The following is a 21,514-nucleotide window of genomic DNA, read 5'->3' as shown; positions in this document are numbered from 1 at the left end:
TACATCAGGCAATTATTCAGTTCAACCAAGTGCTTTCTAAAGTGATTGGTAGAGATTTCTGGGGCTTCAAGTAGATCTTTCCAGTCCTACCTAAAGATGCTGGTGATATAGCTTGGATGGAAAGTATGTATTTTTCCCATAAGTCAATACCCTTCTTTTCTTCTGATTTTATATGCCTTTTATTTAGCTATATTGAAATTTCTTCTAAACAAATGAACTTGGGGAACTTTGAAACACTTTACAGTGTTTGGTCTTTGTTTCAAAATACATATTCAGACACATGGTTGACATCAATATTTTACCACATTTATTTCTCACTTGAAGCTCAACAACCTCATTTTATGAAAGTTATAGTATACCTATGCATATACCCAAACAATTATATTTTTTTGTACACATTTGGCACTATTCCTAGGACTTACAGCACATCAGTCAGAGGTGAAAGCAGCCATATACACACACAGAGATATATTCAAATACATATGCATAAAAATGTTAGGATCAAACAAGTGAGGAAAAATATGTCTCCACTGTTTCTATACATCTGATCCCTAAAGTATTGTTGTTCTGTTTGTGAATCTCTTGGTCCTGTATACTTGTCTATGAAGGAGATATGGCCATAGGAAAAAAGGATACTTGTACTTTTTCCCATGTAGACTTCCTTTTTGTTACAATATCAAAGTAATAACCAAGGGAATACTCTTTAATATTGTATTTATAAACATAGATATAGGGAGATATACTGTACTTAAAAACCAGTGGTTAAGGTGCCACACTAGGAATGGGGAGACCCAGTTTCTAGTCATTCCTTATGCATGAAAGTTGACTGGGTGACTTTGGATCTGTCACTCTGCCTCAGTCCCAGACCAGGAATTATCTATCTATCTATCTATCTATCTATCTATCTATCTATCTATCTATCTATCTATCATCCATCCATCCATCCATCCATCCATCCATCCATCCATCCATCCATCCAGTGAACTGGTGTGGTAGACTATGGTCCATAATCTTCAATGAAAAGGCTTTCATTCTATGCTGGAATGCTTAGGGCTGATAATAACAACATACACACAGATTTAACAACTGTAATTTTAATTAAAATTTTCCAATGTATATGATCATATAAATATACTGAAGACTTTGAAAGCAACAAAAATGCACAGATAAAGGAGAGAGAATAAAAATTAGTAGGATTCATAAGCAGAAAAAGTTAGCAATTGTTTAAAAGGGGAACAGAGATTCTAATATTATGCTCTATCAAAAAATGAAATAAAATTCAGAGGCAATAATTATATTCATCATTTCAAAAGACTGCAAGCATATCTTCATTTTGAAATGCAACCTTCTTTTCATATTTATTCATTTGACTTGAAAAGCACAGTGTTAGTGACCCAAAGCACTGTATTTATTCATATTATACAATGCTTTGGGTCACTAACCCTGCATTATGCATTCTGTGAAGCCACTCTAATATTAAGGGTAGAATGATGGGGAAGGTTTTTCCAATAAGATGCAAAGGTTCCTATCAATAATTCAACTGCTGGTGAAATTCTTAAAGACAGACTAATTAGACAGATATTGTGTTTGTTTGTTTGTTTGTTTTCTTTATTTGAACACCACTCATCCTTGAAGGCTCTGGGTGGCTAACAATCAAATTCCTTTCACATATGAAAAAGAACCCCCTCAAAAATAATACATACAGCCACATATAATATAAACAAACTAAATATATACACTTCAGGATATCTCAGTCTTATCCTATGCAACTAGTAACGCATATGGCATCTTGGTGTCCTGCACTGTACTGTATTTTTCAGATGGAAGGTATAGGTGTGCATGCTAGATGGGAGGAAGGCTTTGCATATTTCATTTGTGCCCCACCTCCAACTCCCAGAAAATCCCTGCACATAAAGGATGTAAAGTCAGAGGATAACTTAACAAAAGCCCATTTGTGGGTTGGATTCTAGTGGAAGTATTTTTTCTCTGGAAGAAGAGAGCAGGAGGGTATGAAGTGGGCTCACCCTGCCTCTGTATCTTCTTTCTCCAGTGGTAGCAGAATGTTACACCTTGGGTTTTGTTTTACACAATGGAGGGGATCTTTTTCAGGCACTGAAGCCACGTTCTATAAGTTTATTTCTATTCCTTAGAGATGGCTGATTTGCTTCTTGATTTTGCCTTGAGGGGGTGTTTTGTTCAAACTCCAATCAAAGGAAAGAAAGAAAGAAAGAAAGAAAGAAAGAAAGAAAGAAAGAAAGAAAGAAAGAAAGAAAGAAAGAAAGAAAGAAAGAAAGAGAAAGAAAAAGAAAGAAAGAAAGAAAGAAAGAAAGCTTTGCTGGATCCAACTCTAGACTTCTGAATGTAAGGAATATTTCTTAATTTATTTAATGAATTACTGTGGGAGTGGAAATGTTCTCATTAGGTTCTTCCCCCTGCAGTCTGAAGTGATAGAGTTCAGAAACACTTTTAGGCAGGCTCTGTTGTTTGCACATTCTAGCATTTCCCAAGCATGCTTGTCAGATGTATTGAACTTCCATACCAATAATCCCTAGCTAATATGGCTAAAGGGAACTAGAGAGTGGAGTCCTTGGTGCTCTCTGAGCTAACACCAAGGACTCCATAGTTCAACCCTGAGCTACATACATTCTCTTCTATTGGAACTAAATTAAGGACAGCTGCTGAAGGCAACCTATTGAAGAATACGTGGGCAAAATATTTGGACTTCAGAAACCTTGGTCTCACTGAAATTGTTCAGTTGCTTCTGACTTTTTATGATTGCATAAAGCAGCTTGCTGATTCTTTCAATTCTTGTACCCTTGTGTTTGTAATATCAGCAACAGTATTTAACCATCTTCTGTTGGCCTAATTTCCTATTTTTTCCCCCAGCATCAGGGCCTTCTTCAAAGTTTACCTTTTTCTTACTTCCAGTGAATTATCTGGTTTTCTTTCATGTGGGATTGAAGAATTTATTATTCTTGCAGCCCAAGGTACTCTCAACATTTTTCTTCAGCTCCACAGTTCAAAGGCATTGATTATATATACGTATATATAACACACATACGCGCACACAGAGCCTTTCTCGTTGCCCAGTTTTCACTGCAGTTTGTTACAAATGGGAAAATCATGACCTTGACCATATGTCCTTTTTTTGCAGTGTGATGTTTCTATACCTTAATATTTTGTCTAGATTTGTCATCTTTTTCTCTCTCAAGAAGCAGACATATCTTTATTTCATGGTTATAATTACTATCCCTATGGATCTGTAAGCCCAGAAAAATAGTCACTCACTATTTCCACTATTTTTTTCACCTATTTTTTCATGGGTTGGCATTGACAGTGAACATAATCTTTATGATGAAACATCAGCTGGCCTTTGCAGCCTATTCTTTCAACTTTAACAAGAGTTTATTTAAGCCTTCTTCACTTATAGCCACTAAAATGGTATCATCACCATACCTGAGTTGTTAATATTTCTCCCAGCAATTTTAATTTCAAGACTGTTTCTTTCAGTCTAGCATTTCTCATGCTATGTTCTTCATTGAAGTAAAATAAATTGGGTGACCACATTCCTAATTCTTTCCCAAAATTGAACCACTTAGTTGCTCCATATTCTATTCTAACTGTTGCTTCCAGATCAGCATATATATACTTCTATAAGCAGATGAAGTGGTCCAGGACCTTTATTCACAAAAAAATTGTCTTGTCATAAGCAGAAACAAATATTTTTCAGAACTTTCTTGCCCTTTCCCTTATCCATCAGATGTTTGTAATGTGATCTCAGGTGCTTCTTCCTCTTTTGAGACCAGCTTTTATCTCTGGTATTTCTTGATTCACATATTGTTGGAATCTAAAGTGCAGGTTTTTGAACCTTATTTTATTGGCATATAAGTACAGTTCTTCAATAGTGTGATCGCTCTTAAGCATTACATTATTTGGTATTGGAATATAGACTGATCTTTTCCAGTTCTCTAGCTGCCTCTGTTTTCCATACTGCTTAGAAACTGTGAGCAGCACTTTAACACCATCAGCATGCAAGATTTTAAACAATTCTGCTGCTATTGCATCAACTGCTGCATCCTTGATATAAGCAATATTTTCTAAGGCCCATTTAACTTCATTTTTCAAATGTCTGGCTCTAGCTCAGTGGTTATCTCTTTGTATGTATCAGGGATTTTGTAGTCTTTTTTGTTTAATTCTTCCATGTATTCACACCACCTCTTCTTTATATATATTTTTCTCGATTACAGTTTTGCTTCTTTTATTGTACCTATCTTCACATAAAAAGTTCCCCTTTTTATTTCTATGATTCATTAAAAAAAAACAACTCTTGTCCTTCCCATTTGATTACTGACCTCAGTTTCTTTGCATTGTTTATTTAAATATCTTTCCTTTTCTTGTCTTGCTCTTCTTTGAAATCTGACTTTTAGTTGGGTAAATTTTCCAATACTACTATTTCTTTTTGCTTTTTCTCAGCTATTTCCAGTGCACCAGTAGACAGCCATTTCACCTTCTTTTGCTTTTTAGAAAGTGAAATATATACAGTATATATTTTTCTTGTGCATCTTTAACGATACCACAATTTTTGGTCCAGAGTTCCTCACGAACTCTATTTATAAAATGTAGTTCTTTACCATTACCACATAGTAATATGGAATAGCACTAAGCTTATATCTCATCAGCTTGATGATTTTCTTTGCTTTCTTAAGTTTAAATTGGAATTTTGCAAGTAGTTCAAGATCTGAGCTTGAGGACTTGTTTTTGCAGACTGCATAGAGCTCCTCCATCTCTGCTGGTAAAATATATAGTCAATTTAATTTTGATGTTGCCCATTTGGCAATGTCCATGAGTTGCTTTTCAGGTTGTTGAAAAAAGATTATTTGCTATAATGCTGAACTCACTGGAGCTTAAATTCGACTCCTGTGGTTTAGGGTGTTTTTTGATCAGGCTCTTTGTGAGCAAGCTGAAAGGAAGATGTTTTTGTTAAGACACTTTAGGTGTCCTGGGGTATAAGTAATTACAACCCTTTTTGACTCTTTCTGTTTTCCTTTAAACTAGAGTTTACAATGTGATTCACAACCATGGTCTAATAGGCAATCAGTTCTAGATAAATTGTTTTTCTTCCCTCCTTCCCACTTCATTCCTTCCTATTGTTTTCATTTAATAATTCAGAGCCAACGTCTTGTAGCTGCACATTGCATGCATTTTTAGTTTATTTTTTAGGTTGCATTTGGATTCAGTTTGCTTCCTGTTTATTTCCTAGTCAACGCATATTTCAATTAAAATGGTCAGAGAAAAATTAATTAGGGTTACAAGCATATCAGAAGTTCTGCAAATATATACAGTTGAAATAAAAAGATTCTACCAGACTAACCAGAAGTCAGCAATGCAAATTTAGACAGAAGCAAGACTCTCTATGTACAGTTAGTCAGTAGCACTAAATCGAAAGGGCAAAGGATGCAGGCAAAACACACACACACATACACACAGAGTAATGCAGCACCTAGGCTGAATAGAAATGTGAGAAATAAAACCAATTAAAGGGGAAAAAACAACAACAACAACTAATACTGATATGAGGAAGCACTCCTCTTCTTCCCTGCCCTCAAAGCCAAAATCAGTCTCATCAACAGCTGAAAATTCTTCTCAGCTCTGTTGTTCATTGACTAATATTTGTCCATAGCAAGGATAGAACTCATAATTCTGGGAGGAAGAATGACCAAACTAAGAATGTTTAATATATACTCCATGGATTCACTATTCCATGTTGCTTAACCAGCATCATTGGCTGGGCTAATTCCTATCTTCAGGTCAAAAAGTGACCATCTGGATCAGCTAGCTCTCAGGCCTTACTTCACAGAGGAAGATTCAGATCTCCCAATGCTGCTACCACAAAATAGGAGCAAATTAGGGTCTGGTAAGTGAGTGAGTCTTAATACATTAAATAGATATCACTACTGGCCAATATCACATTGCTCCTCTGCCCCCCAGTTAGGGGGAACAGACATTGAAAAATATATTAATCATTCTTCTATCCTAGCACAGTCAAAATTACTTTTAGTGGCTTATATAAGAAGATTATTCAGTAGATCTCTAATCTTTAGAATTTACATGGAGATTCAATATAACTCTTCCTATGATGTAGTCCCAGTCCACAGCTATTGTTTAACAATTTGGTTATTGTTTAAACAAAGCAGGACACACTATGATCAATTTTACCCTTTCTTTCTATTTAGTCCTGAAAAGTTATCTCTGGAAAATAAGAAAACAAGTAGAAGAAAAACTTTCCATTTAATAAAATCTAATTTTATTGAATCTAATTTAAAAAAAAAATCCTGACCAGGGAATTGTGGGGCCCCAATATGGGCAGAGACATATTTATATCTCACGTTGCAAAAGACACTTAATGTGACCTCATATCAGACTAATGCAGGGTATTTCAAGTAAAGCACAAACTTATTCATTTTAGAACAAATCTCTTTCTTCTCTGCAAAGTGAAATGCACTATTAATAATGCATCTGGCTCTTCTGGCTCCTGTGTATAATATAGATTATATCATAGGTCTAAATGCACTAGACATAGACATTATGTTCCTCAACACTTCTGAGAAGATTATCCCTTATTCCCCTCCCACCTTCCATTGAAGGGAGAATCTTTAGTTTCTCAAAGATTCATTGATCACAAGCACATTCCATCAAAGCAAAGTATGAAATGGAGGGAGTGATATAGCTTTTTCTGTGTGGCAAAATACTTTTCTCACAAAAGTCCAATCACATATGCCATTATTTCTGATAGCTGTGGACTTGATTGCATCCATTCCTTTCCATGCCAGCAGGGAATCAGATAACTGTGGAGTCTTCTTAGCCCCTGAGCAAAACAGTACCTCTGCCACAACAGCTGCAAGTCAAACACTTCAACAACTCTGTAAATCATAGTAATGCAAGAGAACAAAACTACAACCTGCATCACTTCAATGTCAGTTACATCTGTGTATAGTATTCAAGCTAGGATATGATCCTCGGTTAAGGGAAGTCAATCTAGAAGCCAGGTATTCTGGATTTCCAGCTACACACACATGCACATAGCCACTATCTGATAATGAACTTAAGGTATTTATTAAAATTGTACATCTGTCACCAAAATAACACTGCAAACTCAACACTCTCTCCATGGAAAGCAGGCACAAGAGCTTACTGTACCAAAAGAGTCCGGAGAGATGAAATTCAGAAAGAAGAGTTCATTTCCAGTCGAAGGTTCCAAGTAATCCCACAACAACAAACAGACTGAACCATAGATAGGAAATTGAAACACTGTTTGCCACAAAAGGCCAGTCACAAAAGCCATCTCTTCTATGTAGCTCTGGTTATCAGCTTGTTTAATTGGCTGCTTGTTTCTTTCAAGGAGAAGGCTTGACTTCCTTTGCTGTACTCTTAATTTGCAATTTAATTTGCTTTTTCATTCCTGCCCAGTTCTTGTCATCTTCGCCACATTTTATTTTTTGTTTGGGGGAAGGAAGGAAGGAAGGAAGGAAGGAAGGAAGGAAGGAAGGAAGGAAGGATGAATTGCTGGACTCAGCCTACCTATGTCTCCTCAAGGTGTGCTCTCTTCTCCTAAAATGCCTTTAAAAACATATTCATCTATTTACCCCCAAGCTGCCTGGAATTCTTACAGATTTTTCTACATGACATTGGGGATGCATTGTAAGCTACTTTATGTTCTACTCAGTTTGGCAATCATTATATTCTAACTGAACTGGTTAGGATATTGAACTTGTACTGGGGAGTCCAAGTTAAAAAATCCACTTGTCCATGAAGTTCACTGAATGATTTTGGGACTTTAGCCCAACTGACTTTAGAGGATTGTTCTTGTGGGGATAAAATGGATATTGCTTTGAGCTCCCAAAGAAAAGGAAAAATATGAATGCAAAAAATAAATATTAATTATTCTACTGAAGTTTCCAGGAAAAAGAATTCAGTGGATTGGTTTTGAAAGACTGTTCCTTTAGATTTCTTACCCCAAAACCTGAAATTCCTGTGTGTTACTGAGAAATCTAAAATGATTGTGTATGAGGGAGAAAAATCTATCTGGCAGCTTTCCTGTTTCTCCCATAACAGAGCCATAAGTTACTTCAACTTAAAAATATGTCAAGGAATATCATGACTGTGGCAGATTTTTTAGTGACTTATCTTTCCCAGTGAGTAGAATGCTTGCCACAACTTAATCTAGTTTCAACTGAAGTAACATTCCTGGTTCTTTGCTTTGTTCTCCTTGCTCCAAGCCAAATGGACAAGTGTTCCAGTCACTCTACTATAAAAGACACTGAGTTATTGAGCCTTGATCTTAGATAAAAGAAATCACAAGTTCAGCTCTTCTTGGAACCTGGGACAGGAGAAGTTGTTTAGTTGTTACTTCTACTACCATTATCTCATTTTTTTGTGTAAATCCATAATCACAAGATTATGTCAGATGTTCTAAAAGACAAAGAGACAGAAAATGCAATCCTGTTTGTACTTGCTCAGAAGTAACATGTGTGGAGTTCAACTGCATGCATTTAAGTATGGATGGGATTGCAGCCTCAGGTTTGTTGCAAGCTCTTTTCAGAAATGAAGCTGAAAGAAAGCTAAGAAAAACAAAGTCATCACAAAGCACACACACACACACACACACACACACACACCTTTTCCATCATGCAGAAAGCATGACGTACATTCTGGTTTGAAATGTAGTTAGCACCAATAAAAACTAGGGGGGGAGGGGATCCATATCACAAATTGTCTTGAATATTGGAGGAAGTAGAAAGTATATTTCAAGTTCAAGTTCACTTAAGACAAGGTAATATAAAACTTAATATAAGATAGGCCATATCTGAAGAGTTTAGTGGGTCAAACAGATTAAGGAAACTGCTTTGTCTAGCGTTCTAAATATGGGGAAAAAGCACTTGTGATTTTTCTATATATTGCAATGTAGTATTCTTCTAATTCAGGGGTGGGGGAATCTTGACTGCTCCCAGCTTTGTGGTGTAAAACGTACTTTATTGTTTTACAGTCAAAGGGCAAAAAGAGGTTTCTGATTGGATGGACAGTGTTGCTGCTGACAACAGGAAGGAAGGATTTATGTTAATGAATATTAGAAATATCAGATCTATTCCTAAAAAAATTAATCAAATCCAGTCATGTATGGAATATGCAAAACCTCCATTGAAAAAAATAGGGAGACTCTTTTGGTCCATGCTAGAATAAAAGATTTGAAAGCCAAAAGCTGGTCAAGTTATAAAGCAGTAAATTGCAGAAGTATTGAAAAGTGGCAAGATCAGCCATTTTAGAAACCTTGCAGAATACTTTAATTAGACTTGCTTAGAGGCAGACTCTTAGCAGCATCTGGTTAACTTTGACCTCAGAATTAAGTAAGATTAGGCCTGGTTAGTATCTGAATGACAAAAGTCCAGGGAATATTAGTGATAGACTGAGAAGTCAAAAAACATTCCAGAAGAAGCCACTCTAAACCACTTCCATTTTGTTGTCATGAAAACTCTATGATAATGTACATATGGTCATCAAAAGTCATTCTCAAACATGAGCTTGACTCCTGATGACCACACAAACATAATAAAAGTACTGTTACTATTTTCTATTTTTCAGAGGCAGAATCCATTTTGAATTGCATATACAAGAGGCTACTTCCTAAAACATGCAATTCTGAAAAGTCATTCTAGATCTATAGGCCCCTAGAAAGACTGAATCTCTACGCCAAGTAACAGAATGTATCTGTAGGTCTGTGCACTAAACAGAAAACAGCCAAGAGCTAGTTTTAAAGTTTAATGCTTTTGGGTGGTCTAACAAAATTTCACCTGATGCATCACCATCTAGGTTAAAAGCAGTAATTTTAGGTTAAAAGCAATAATATAACTGCTGGTAACCAGTAGCATATGCCTTAAATCAGTGACTGATGCTGAAACAAGGTATGCACAAATTGAGCTACAGTTATTGAAAACTTGTTTGCTTGTAAATATTTTCAGTGATAGTATGGCTGAAGAATTCAGGTACAAACAGACCATAGGTTTCTCACAGTATTTTTGCACAAATTGAAGAATTGCTATATATTGAGGATTCAAAGAATGAAAAGAATTGCAACAAACAGATTTAATATATCGTCACTCCCTATAAGGTTAAACAGATATCTCTTCATCCCAAATTTTATCCCTTCTCTATAAGCAAATCCATAAAACATCAACTTTTTAATCCTGGTGTCAGCAAAAAGTCCATAAAGAGTTACGAGAACATTGCAAAAACCTGTTTTATTTTAGCTTTGATTAAAAAAAAAACTTTATATTCCTTCCTTTTCCTTCTAACACCCTTAATTTTTAATTTAATCAAATATTGTCATAGGATTTGCTTTCTCTTCAATTCTTCATTCCATCACACAGATTTCTTCAAGGCTTTAACAAGCCTCTTTTGTAGATCCAGTAAGAAAACATTTTCCAGATCATTATCTTGGTTCATCATTTGTATTTCCCTTTTAGTTCTTAAAACTTCAGCCAGTTTCTTTTGTATATCCAGTAAAGCGTCCTTTTCCAAATCATTCTCTTGGCCATCATTTGTAGCTCCACATTTTGTACTTTATCTATCTTATCAGATAAAATTTGCTCCACATCTGTCATTCCTTCATTAACATCTTTTAGACATATTCTATCCATAGAATCAGACATCATTACTGAGTGTGTTGATATTATAGTTTATTTCTGGCTCCATCTCAATATTTTTGATGTTATAACGCTTTGTATCATTCTGTAAGTCCCAGTACTAATTGACATTAAGACTTTATTTTTTTCTTCTGCTTAAAATGTTTAGTCCCCTCTAGTGTCCAGTTTTTAAAATCATCACTTTTATTATGACTTGCAATTTCCAGAATAACCAAAATAAGTCTGTTTCCCACAAGAAGTCTATTTTTTATAGTCAATTCCAAAATCTTATAGTAAAAGTCAATATTCCAAAATTATCTGAACCCTTAATGCATTATAACTTTCTTAGATCAAAATCTTATTTAGCTTTTTGCTGTTTATTTCAAATTCTTTAAGTTCTATGCGTGTAATTAATCTGTTTTTGTTCAGAGTTGAAGATAAACTCTCCGAATGAAAACTTTTCATACTTGTAATTCTGAAGGTCTCTAATAGCTTTATAATAGTTAATAACCAATTTCTGAAAGTGATTAGAAAGTGAGGTTTGTGAACTTAGTGTTAAGGGCCTCCACCGCAGCTGCAGGCACGATGGCTAATCCCTTCATCTCCCAGTGCTCAAATCTGTGGGAGACCACTGTCCTACAGTCTCCTTATGAGAAGCAGCTGTCCGAAGCACATGTGGGCAATCTCCCATCCTCTCCTTATCCAAAGAGTTTCCAAGGAACCAATCTACTCACCAGTTCCTTGCTATTTGCTGCAGTCATTGGCTCCACTTTTGCAGAGCTGTCTTCAGTTTGCCATACCTCCCCCAGAAGCCAACTGTTTTGATTTTGAAAGCTGAGATTTCATCAGAATGATAAAACTTGAATTGTGTTGTCACAATCCAAGTACAAAGGGGAGGAACATGTGTTGCAATATTGTGACCCATGCTTCATTATTTGCCTCTCCCCCATGACCATGAATGAATCTGATTCTCAAAGCTGTGAAAAAAGCAACAAATTCATTGATTCAAAAATTGAAAAATGTAGGAGAAAAACACCCAGAATTTTAACTCTAAATATATATGCATACACACACACACACATATATCTTGATTCTGTGTTGTACAGTACAGATATTGTGCACATATGTGATTTCTTTGTCTGAAAAAAAAAAATTATCTTGCCATGTTATGTATATTAACATTTTGTTGTAATCAAGTTCCTAAATATGGAGTTGAGTGTCCGTAGTATCAAGACTTATTGCCCTAACTTGTGTGAAATCTGACAAAAAATTGCAAATTCATTGTCTACCTAAAGAAAAAGGGAGCACCCAGTGAAATGAAGACCAATGTTGGTTTGAAGAAGCTAAAGTTTTATGATCTACCCTCCTAACAGACCAGTGGAAGACTTCAAAAAGTTAAAGGTTTTATTGACAGAATACACCAAGTAGGAACATTGCACTTAGTGACATTTTACATACAATTTACAAATAATTGTTGGAGTATCTTTTAGTCCAAAAGTTTAATCTCTCTTACAAAATCAGGACAAGGATCAGGGAAGGTAAGCATGTATAGATAGATAGATAGATAGATAGATAGATAGATAGATAGATAGATAGACAGATGTTAGATTCATGTTCTACTTTTGTTCTAGGAGCTCAAACAACATATATAATAATCACTCCTCCAATCTTTCCCCACAATGACAAAACTATGAAGTCATTAGGCTGAGAGAAAGTGGCTGGTCCAAGGTTACCCAGTGAGGGTCCCTCAGTTCTAGTCCAATGACTTAACAGTTTATAGCACATCCTATATCAGAGAAAACATGAGTTATTCTAGGTTTGAATATAACAAAAATAAGCATTCAATTAATTCCATAGAGCTTTTTGACAACTGGTCTCATGCTATGTATGTTTCAGTGGTGGCTTTTATAAAGTTACCAAAAAATATCAAGGATCATAATTTTCTGTTTGTTTAGTATGAAACAGCATTTTTCTTTGCTCTACCATTTATTCAACATTATAAAACCTCTGAGATTACCAGTTTACATCTTCAAACAGTGAGAAGAAAGGGCAAATGGATTTTACTGCTCTGTTGCAAATCATAGAGCATTACTGTGGATTATTTGAAAGAACTTTCTATTGTTTTCTATCTTCTCCATGCATCACATTTTTCATCCCTTTCCAGACTGATGCTGAATTCATGAACAGCGTAAACACACAGACATACATTATGATTAAATGGGAAACGATTATACTGACAAGAAGGAAATGTATAAGAGCATAACTGTCAGACTCTAAAGTTAAACCACGGGCAGTGGCATCTTCGGCAAGCCACAATGATACAAAAACTATGACAGATGTGCAATGATGTCATCTTGCAAATCCCTCCCTTTCATTCTTGAATGCCAACACCTGACACAAACATGTAAAACAATTTAATATGCTTCAATCAATAATTATTGAATTATTCCAGTCTTTGGATAAATATTTTTACTTACGAATTGAAACTACTCCACAACCCTGTTGGATTAGTCTACCTAATACTGGCAGATAATTTCAAATTCTCCTGGGAAAAAACAGTCCAAAGGAAATTGAGTTATGCTTTTTCTAGTGATGCTATTCTTCCATTAGGGCCAGATCAGCCTAAGTTAACCTTAAAGCAAAATATTTTAGACATAGAAGATCAGATAGAATCTCCTGCCCTTCCACAGGATGCATTTATAAATAATCAAATTTTAATTCCTAAACCAGCTTCATACCAAATTTCAATCCCTAAATTCAGGACAACTTTAACTGCTGTTTGTTTTAATGTCATCCACACAGCTGTTTCGGAAGGGACCTACAGGAAAATTCTTTTTGAAGCACAATATTGTCCCCATGGCATGGGTGTTATAGAAACCATGGCCCACATTCTTCTTCATTGTTAGTTTTAAAGACATTGTTGATCAGTTGATTACTCCTGTTTTATGTAAATGTCCATGGCATTCTGATAATTTTTATTTACACTATTTGATAGTCAATTGAGATAATTTTACCTCTTTAAAGCTGACATCTACAGAGTATAATGTCTTTCAAACTCCTGCCACTTAGCTTTAGTTAGGGACAAAGTCTTAGTTTTAAACAATACCATGATTTTATTCTCAGTTTTAGCTAATTCTTAGCTCAGTCTCTATGTCCTTTCTGTTTAGTCTTAACAAATAGTATGTTATATCCATACATAGAAAGTCATCAAAATTGACGTTTTCAGTATGGTGCTGTTATCAGATTGTATCTGTATCTGTTTCTGTTTTGCATTTTACTTTTGTTCTTGTTTTTATTCTGGTCCTTGATCAAAATAAAGAATTAATTGTTTAATTGATGCTGCTTTAAAATCACCAAAATGTTGATACATTACATCTGAACTTTGTCGACAAATGGCCAATAACAGTCATTGATATGGTTAGGTGCAAATTTTATTTTACTTTATACAGTTTGTTATACATATTCCCCATAATTCACACTTTTAGGCATTGGAACCATTAGAACAATTAAAGCAACACCCATGAATCTGGTTTTTTTGGGGGGAGGTATTTTAGGTTTTAGTCTTCAGATTCCCCACCATCCATTTCTATGGTCTACTTAATGTTTGCTCTGTAATTTTATAGTCACACCATTAATATCTAGTTCTGAAATACCTGTAGATTGTAGTGAAGTTTGTTTGTTTGTGGGGGTGCCTTCAAGTCAGTGTTGACTCCTTAGACTAGTCCCTGCAGTTTTTCAAGACTTCAGACATGGTTTGCCAGTGCCTTCTTCCTAAGACTGAAAGAGAATGATTGCCCCAAGGTTACCCAGCTGGCTTTGTACCCAGGTTCTAGACTGATGCCTTAATCACTACACCAAAATGCCTCTCTTTAACTCTTTAGTGAGTTAGTGATTTTATAGTCTGCTTGAGTCATTTGTACTCATGGTTGTTTAGTCATTTTTAGTATTATATATAGTTTTATATAATAACATACCAATTGCATTGATTTATATAGCTGCATTCATATTTGACTCTGTAATTCTATTCTTATTTATAATCTTAATGGTTTTGGCATTCTGTTCTTACATTTGTTTTAGCATCTTCAATTTTATTTATTGTTACAGTACATAGATTAAACTAGTAGAACAATGGTTTTAATTTTAGTACTGAATGTAAATTTTGTTGGACGATGACCAAAATAAAGAATGATAGCATATCAACATATATATTTATTTTTGAAGCACTTTTCTTTGAAGCTATAGATGATATCACCATTAACAAATAGATTGAAGCATACACCCAGGGAAAATTCTCAGTGTAAGCTTACCCTGCTTTTTATTATATTTTTTGTTTATTGTAGGTCACATGTTAGCAAACAGCCATTTCATGGTACCATTTTAGTCTTAAGGTGACATTACTTACCAGTTTTCTTGAGGTATAATAGTCTTTTGAATCTGTCCTTGTTATCAGTCTGCAAGCTAATGTTTATTTTCTCCCATTTTGGATTATTGTAAGATATAACTTACAAATAATATTTTATAACAGGAAAATGCATTTATAAAACTATTATATGAAATTAAATTTGAGAGGATAAGTCACAGTTTGATGGCTCTTCCTTTTTTAAATCATAAAAACTAGCCATGTGACTTACTTCAATCAATAAAAATTCGTTGTACTGTACTCCTAGCTTAGTAGAACAAGATTCAGATGCAGTTATTTCCCATGACCAAAAAATGAAATTGCTTTAGAGTTACTAGTTAGCAATTATGAGAGGCCTACCACTTAGTTTGTGCATTTCCCACAACACATACAAACAAGATTGTTAGGGATGAATCAGGTTGTTATAATTTTTTTGCATGTGTTACTACTGGTAATTATGAAGCTTATCAGCAAAATCAGTATAGGTGGGTGTTAGCAAGATCTGTAGATGGTTTCATCTAACTTCTAAGAAGGCTTTCATGTCCCATTTTTAACCTCATTGTTTGCATGTTGAAATATAATTATGAGATAAACAGCATTGCAGAGATGCCTTGAGAAAAAACAAACCCAAGGGAAGCCATAAGAACTCTAGAAAGTCATACATCAGAGAGACAGACTTAATAAGCTGCTGGTCTCATGGGGCCATCAGCTATAAACTGCTATAATCCCACTATTCTCAGTGGTGCTACACCAATTTACTATAAGCAGGAATCTGGCCCATAATTAGATATCAGATCTGTGATACAAAAGTCAGCAGATAAAGGTGTTCTCTGTCACGGAGCTCATTTGTGATACAACAAGCAAAAGCAGCACAAAGGTGGAAGATAAGGACTGCATGCAACTAAGCATGAAGCTTATGGAGAAGGACAGCTATGAGAGCAAAAGAGCCACTGCTTCAGGAAACAGATTGTTTAACGTTCTAATAAGGCAGAAAATCAGTTAGGGCGGTCACCATTTGCATTGCTGACAGGAGATTAAAAATTGATCTGAAAATGGAACCTTCCCAAGTTTTTCAAAGGCCAGAAACAATTCAGAAAGCAGGCACGTGCTTCAAGCTTATGGCAAAACATTAATTTCACCAAAACATACATTAGCAATATTATTTTGCAACTGAACATTAGCTATGCAACCTGAAGGAAAGATGCCTTTAAGAGAGAAGAAAAGAATCCAGGAGCAGCAAGGCAGAATTCTTGGCCTAAACATTTTTCCAACTCTTTTCCAAAGAGAACTCAATATCAGGCAGTACTACATCTGATTATGTGTGACCAGACAGTTGGTTAGTGTCTGTTTAAGCAATAGATTATTTAAAATGTTCTTAAAGGAACTATTTACAATATTTGCATGTTACAGTGATTTGTCATTTTAAGCATTTTTATTTTACATAGTACCCCCATACCAAAGCAAATGCAAAGAAAAATCCCAAAAAAGTAAACGTTACAGAGATTCCAGAAGTGTAAATGAGGAAAAATAATTCAAAAACCTCAAGTTAGTCCTACTTCTTCCCAGAAATGAAACCATTTCAATATGTTTTGCTTCTATTCAGGATCTCAGACCTCCCCCCCAAAAAATGATTGACAGTAAAAACTAATTATCCCTTTCTTCCCCACTTGAATAAAAGAACATGGGCCATTTTTTTAAGGTGCAAAGGGAACCATATAACTAAATGTTGCCCAGGGAAGGTGATATGATTTCCAACATTATACAGAACAGGGGCCAAGTCATCACCAGAAATTAATCCTAATTCTTTCATCCAGTTTTGGCAACTAGAAACTCTTGGGTCAAAATATTTATTTATTTATTTATTTTATTTATACATAGACTTATCCCTGCCCATCCCCCCGCAATGGGGGACTCTGGGTGGTTTACATCAAGTTAAAATATATACATTTCATACATGTATTGCGAAGAAAATATGGAAATTTTGTAGATGTTGTTTTCCCTATGCCAAAGTTAAAGATGAACTAATAATAATAAATAATAAACAACAACAGCAACAATCAACACCGCCCCAGGAGACCAGGAGTTCTACGCCTGCCTTAGGCATGGAAGCTGGCTAGGTGACTTTGGGCCAGTCACTTGCTCTCAGCCCAACCCACCTCACAGGGTTGTTGTTGTGGGGAAAATAGGAGGCAGGAGTTTTAGGTATGTTCGCTGCCTTGAGTTATAAATATGAAAAAAGGCAGGATAAAAATATAACAACAAACAATAACATATTAAACTTCCTCCATCCCTCCCATTATTTCATATATACAAATTGACTAGATGGCAGCAGAAGCATATTTTATTCATCAGCAATGGATGCCGGCTTTTAAGAGTAGGTGAGGTTGAACAGGATCCACAGTCTCCAAATCTCTCACTATTGCTCCTCACATCCCAGGATCTACTGACTCAGTAAATGGCTTCCTTCTGCCAGAAGGTAGATGGATTGTACACATCCTCCTTCCCTCTCCCCAGTTCTGTGTAGCAGTTGAAGCTGCCCCCCCCCATATTTATGTGGGGGACAAATAGGTTGAGGTGATGTATCTGCCATCCCTTTCACTGTCTGCAGCAGAATGAGGTGTGAGGAAATGAAAAGAGTTGAGATCAGATAAAAGGGCTTTCAGTACATACGCCTGACCTCTCTGTTGCAGTATATTTATCGGGTGATCTCGGGAAGCCAAAGCTATTAGTGTGGACTTGCAAGCAGTGGTGACTATGATGGATTCCACTGTAGTCTTTATTTTTATTTCACTTCTCAGATAGAGAAGCTGTTCACCTTGTTACCAGACACAGCTGCTATCTGCCATTTCCCTGTCAAGCAACACTGGGTACTTCATCCATTTTCTCTCATCGACATAGAAAACTTTCTCACTTAAGGTAATGTTTATCTGAGGTGGGAGGCTGAGGGAGAGTCCTCCTGCTCATGCCATGGAGGCTGAGGCTTGTACAGTTGTTTATATTCCTGTTGCCCTATTTCATAGCTCAGATTTTATATATCATTTTCTTCTCGGAAAACAAAGTAGCTACATGTTACATTATATACCTAGGATATAGAGAATCCTAGGTTTGTGTTGATTTCCCATTAAGCATGTGGGACCTTGATGCAGAGCAGGATTGACCAGATCAGGAGGGTCTTCTGGGGACAGTTCAGGAATCTTTCCTTCTTGAGGGAAATTAAAATGAAAAATGGAGACAAGACTCAATACCCTGCAAGGTAGGTAGGTAGGTAGGTAGGTAGGTAGGTAGGTAGATAGATAGATAGATAGATAGATAGATAGATAGATAGATAGATAGATAGATAGATAGATAGATAGATAATTCATCCACTGGACCTTTTCAAATTGCTATGCTCCAACCATTTATATGTTCTATATCAGTGTTCCTCAACTTTGGCGAGATGAGAATTCTGGGAGTTGAAGTCCACACATCTTCAAGTCGCCAAGGTTGAGGAACCCTGTTCTATATCAGTTTCTTAACACTTCTTGAGAAAGAGACAGAGACACAGAGAGAGAGGTACTCAGAACTGGAAAGGTAGCTGCTTTGGAAAAACCCAGATAATCCATTTGTATATTTTTTTGCTGCTGTGATCCTCCCCACCCCCAAAATCCATCCAGTTTTTCTAAGAACTGGACAACTGATTAGCTATATATTATTGTATGTATATGTAATAGCTGGAGAATGAATAAATGTCATCAATTAATATAGGACTACAAATCCTAAATCTTTCAATCAAGTCAAAGAGAGGAAAAGCATGACTGCTTAATGATTTCCATTCTAATAATGATTAGTGGGATGCAAAGGGATTTATATTTCAAAACTGAGATCTGCTTTTGGATCCCAAGGTGAATCATGGGGCTCTTTATCAATCTGATTTTGGTGTTGTGTTTTCTCCTGTCAAGGGCAAATGGACCATCCAATACAATTGGATAAAACAGTAACTGGAGGGGATTTTTGTTTGTTTGTTTGTTTTGATACAGCAAGTTTAAGGAAGACATGGATAAATCCATCCACAATGGTATGTCTTAAGTAATCATCCTTAATTATTTTTTAAAAACTATAGCACTAAATCTACAGGGAGAGAAACAGGGTGGACAATTTTTCTGACAATTGGGTGAGAAATGACAATTTCACATCCAAAGGAAGGCAGGGGGGAAATCCCAAAATATCTTCAAATGTCAGAACCTCCTCAGGTGTTGATAATAGTACTGGTCCCGAGAAAGGCCGTGGTCAGGATGGCTTCTTCCCTTACCATTTCATTGAAGCTTGGGCAGGCTGATAGTTTGGAAAAATGGCTGTACCATGAAATGACATCATATAAACACGTATCCCTCAAATAAATAAATAAATGCAAGAACAACATTCTCCACTATGATAATTATCCCCTCCAAAAGTATCTAAAGACATGGCTTTGTCATTGTGCCTGGGGATCTGGTTATGATTCACAGCCTGCTAGATGGTTATATTGATTGATGCATGACTTGCACTTGCCTGCTTATTATGTTATATTGTTTTAATCTGGTTTTACTTTGGTTTTAACAGGGCTATTGTTTTCACTGATATCTGTATTTTTTTAATTGTTTTTTTTTGTGTGTGGTTGTTTTAATGATGTGAGCTGCCCCAAGTCACTTATGTGAGAAGGGCTACTATACAAATTGAATTAATAAATAATAAAGAAATAAAAGTAGTTTATCCAAAGATCTCTTGGAATAAAGGAAGGAATGCTAAAACAACTACTACAACTTGAATGAAAACTGGTTAAAACATTGCAAGAACATTTGTGGTGGGGAGGGGTGTTTGACCATATATTTTTAGCTTGGTAGTTTGGCTTTTATATAATGTGCTCCAGAATCTTATATCTGCCCCATATCTTCACCTCTTTCTCAAAGCCTATTAAAAATTACTATCATTTGATACCTTCACCTGCTGCCCCAACCTTACCATTAGGTCCCATCCACCTTAGCTGCACCCCAAATCAGTTATTAGAGCAAATGTGAAATGAACATTATACTACAGATAGAGGAACCAAAGCATTTGATGGCATCCTGTTTAGCAACCAAAATTACAACAGCGCTGAAAAAGAAACTTTATGTCCTTCCTCGCAGTTATAACTGTTCCAGCATCCCACAGTCATGTGACTGGCTTCTGACAAGCAGAGTCAATGGAGAAGCCAGCAGTAAAATCACAAGTCATGGTCATGTGATGTCTGCTTAATGACTATGATAGAAGTAAGGTCGTAAGTTTGTTGCGGTCACATGACATCTCACTTAACAACAGTGTTGCTTAATGACAGAGTTAATGGTCCCAATTGTGGTGGTTAAGCAAGGACTACCTGTGGTTAACATAATTGTAACAATGTGCTTATCTGGGTTGCATTTTTGCTAGGCATATCCTCAGCAGTGCCTGGCTTTAGTTTTCTGTCTTTTAGAGTGCCTAACCTGTTTTATACTGCAATTCATGTAGCACACTATAATTGTAAAGTTGCCAAACACTTGCCTGAGTGTGCTAAGTCATAAATACTATATGTTATCCATTTGTAGGGCTGTGAAAAACCTAAATATCAACTGGCAAGCTTTTGGAAAACTTAGAACTCAGCATCAATACAGGATGTACATTAGGGACGAAGATGGAGAAGCAGAAGGTCAACAGCTATCCATAACTCTTGAATGTTGTCTTTAATATAAGTATCTATTGCCCTTTTAGCTTTAAAGAAACACTAATATGTGACAACAAAATGTTCTTACTTATTACTAATAGTCCTGGAATCTGAGCTTAAAAATCAGTATTGTTCACTGTACCTGGATCAACTGGAGTGGAGGCTATGTAAGTAAAATATGTTTTATCTTGCTATCCATTCTCCTCCATTTTAATCAGTTTTGATACTCATAACTTCTTTCAGCCTATATTCAGGTCTACAGTTGCATCATTCATAACATCTCTTGATTTATTTGACTACAAGTTCTGCATCTGTTTACCGGACTGTTTACATTTCTCCTTTCTGCATAACTTATCATGCTTTAGTCACAAACCTTGCAAGAGTCTTTATCATCAACACACAATGCTCTGTTCAACAATACAATAAAAATGCAGGGGACACAGTGGCATTTACTTCTAAATCTCTGCATAACACAAGTGTTAATCCTAAGCACTGCCAGAAAAGTAGTTCTCAAAGAAACATTGGTCATCAAGGTATTGCAATCCAAGGGAGGCAAAAGGAAATTCCAGTTGTATAAGAAGTGGACATGGGATAGTCGAAGCAGAAGTGAACAGTGCACTGGCTGCAGAGCAAATATGCTCCTAGACTTCAGCAGCCTATGAAAAGGGTTACCATTGCTGCCATACCTATTTCTAATAAAGAACTTTACCCCAACTCAACTGAACGACAGCCTTGGTGTAGCAACCT

The sequence above is a fragment of the Python bivittatus genome, unplaced genomic scaffold (assembly GCF_059951505.1).
Source record: "Python bivittatus isolate LINGU-HERP-01145 unplaced genomic scaffold, Pbiv_v1 ctg000020_np1212, whole genome shotgun sequence".
Taxonomy (NCBI): domain Eukaryota; kingdom Metazoa; phylum Chordata; class Lepidosauria; order Squamata; family Pythonidae; genus Python; species Python bivittatus.
Note: the sequence above shows the minus strand (reverse complement) of the source record.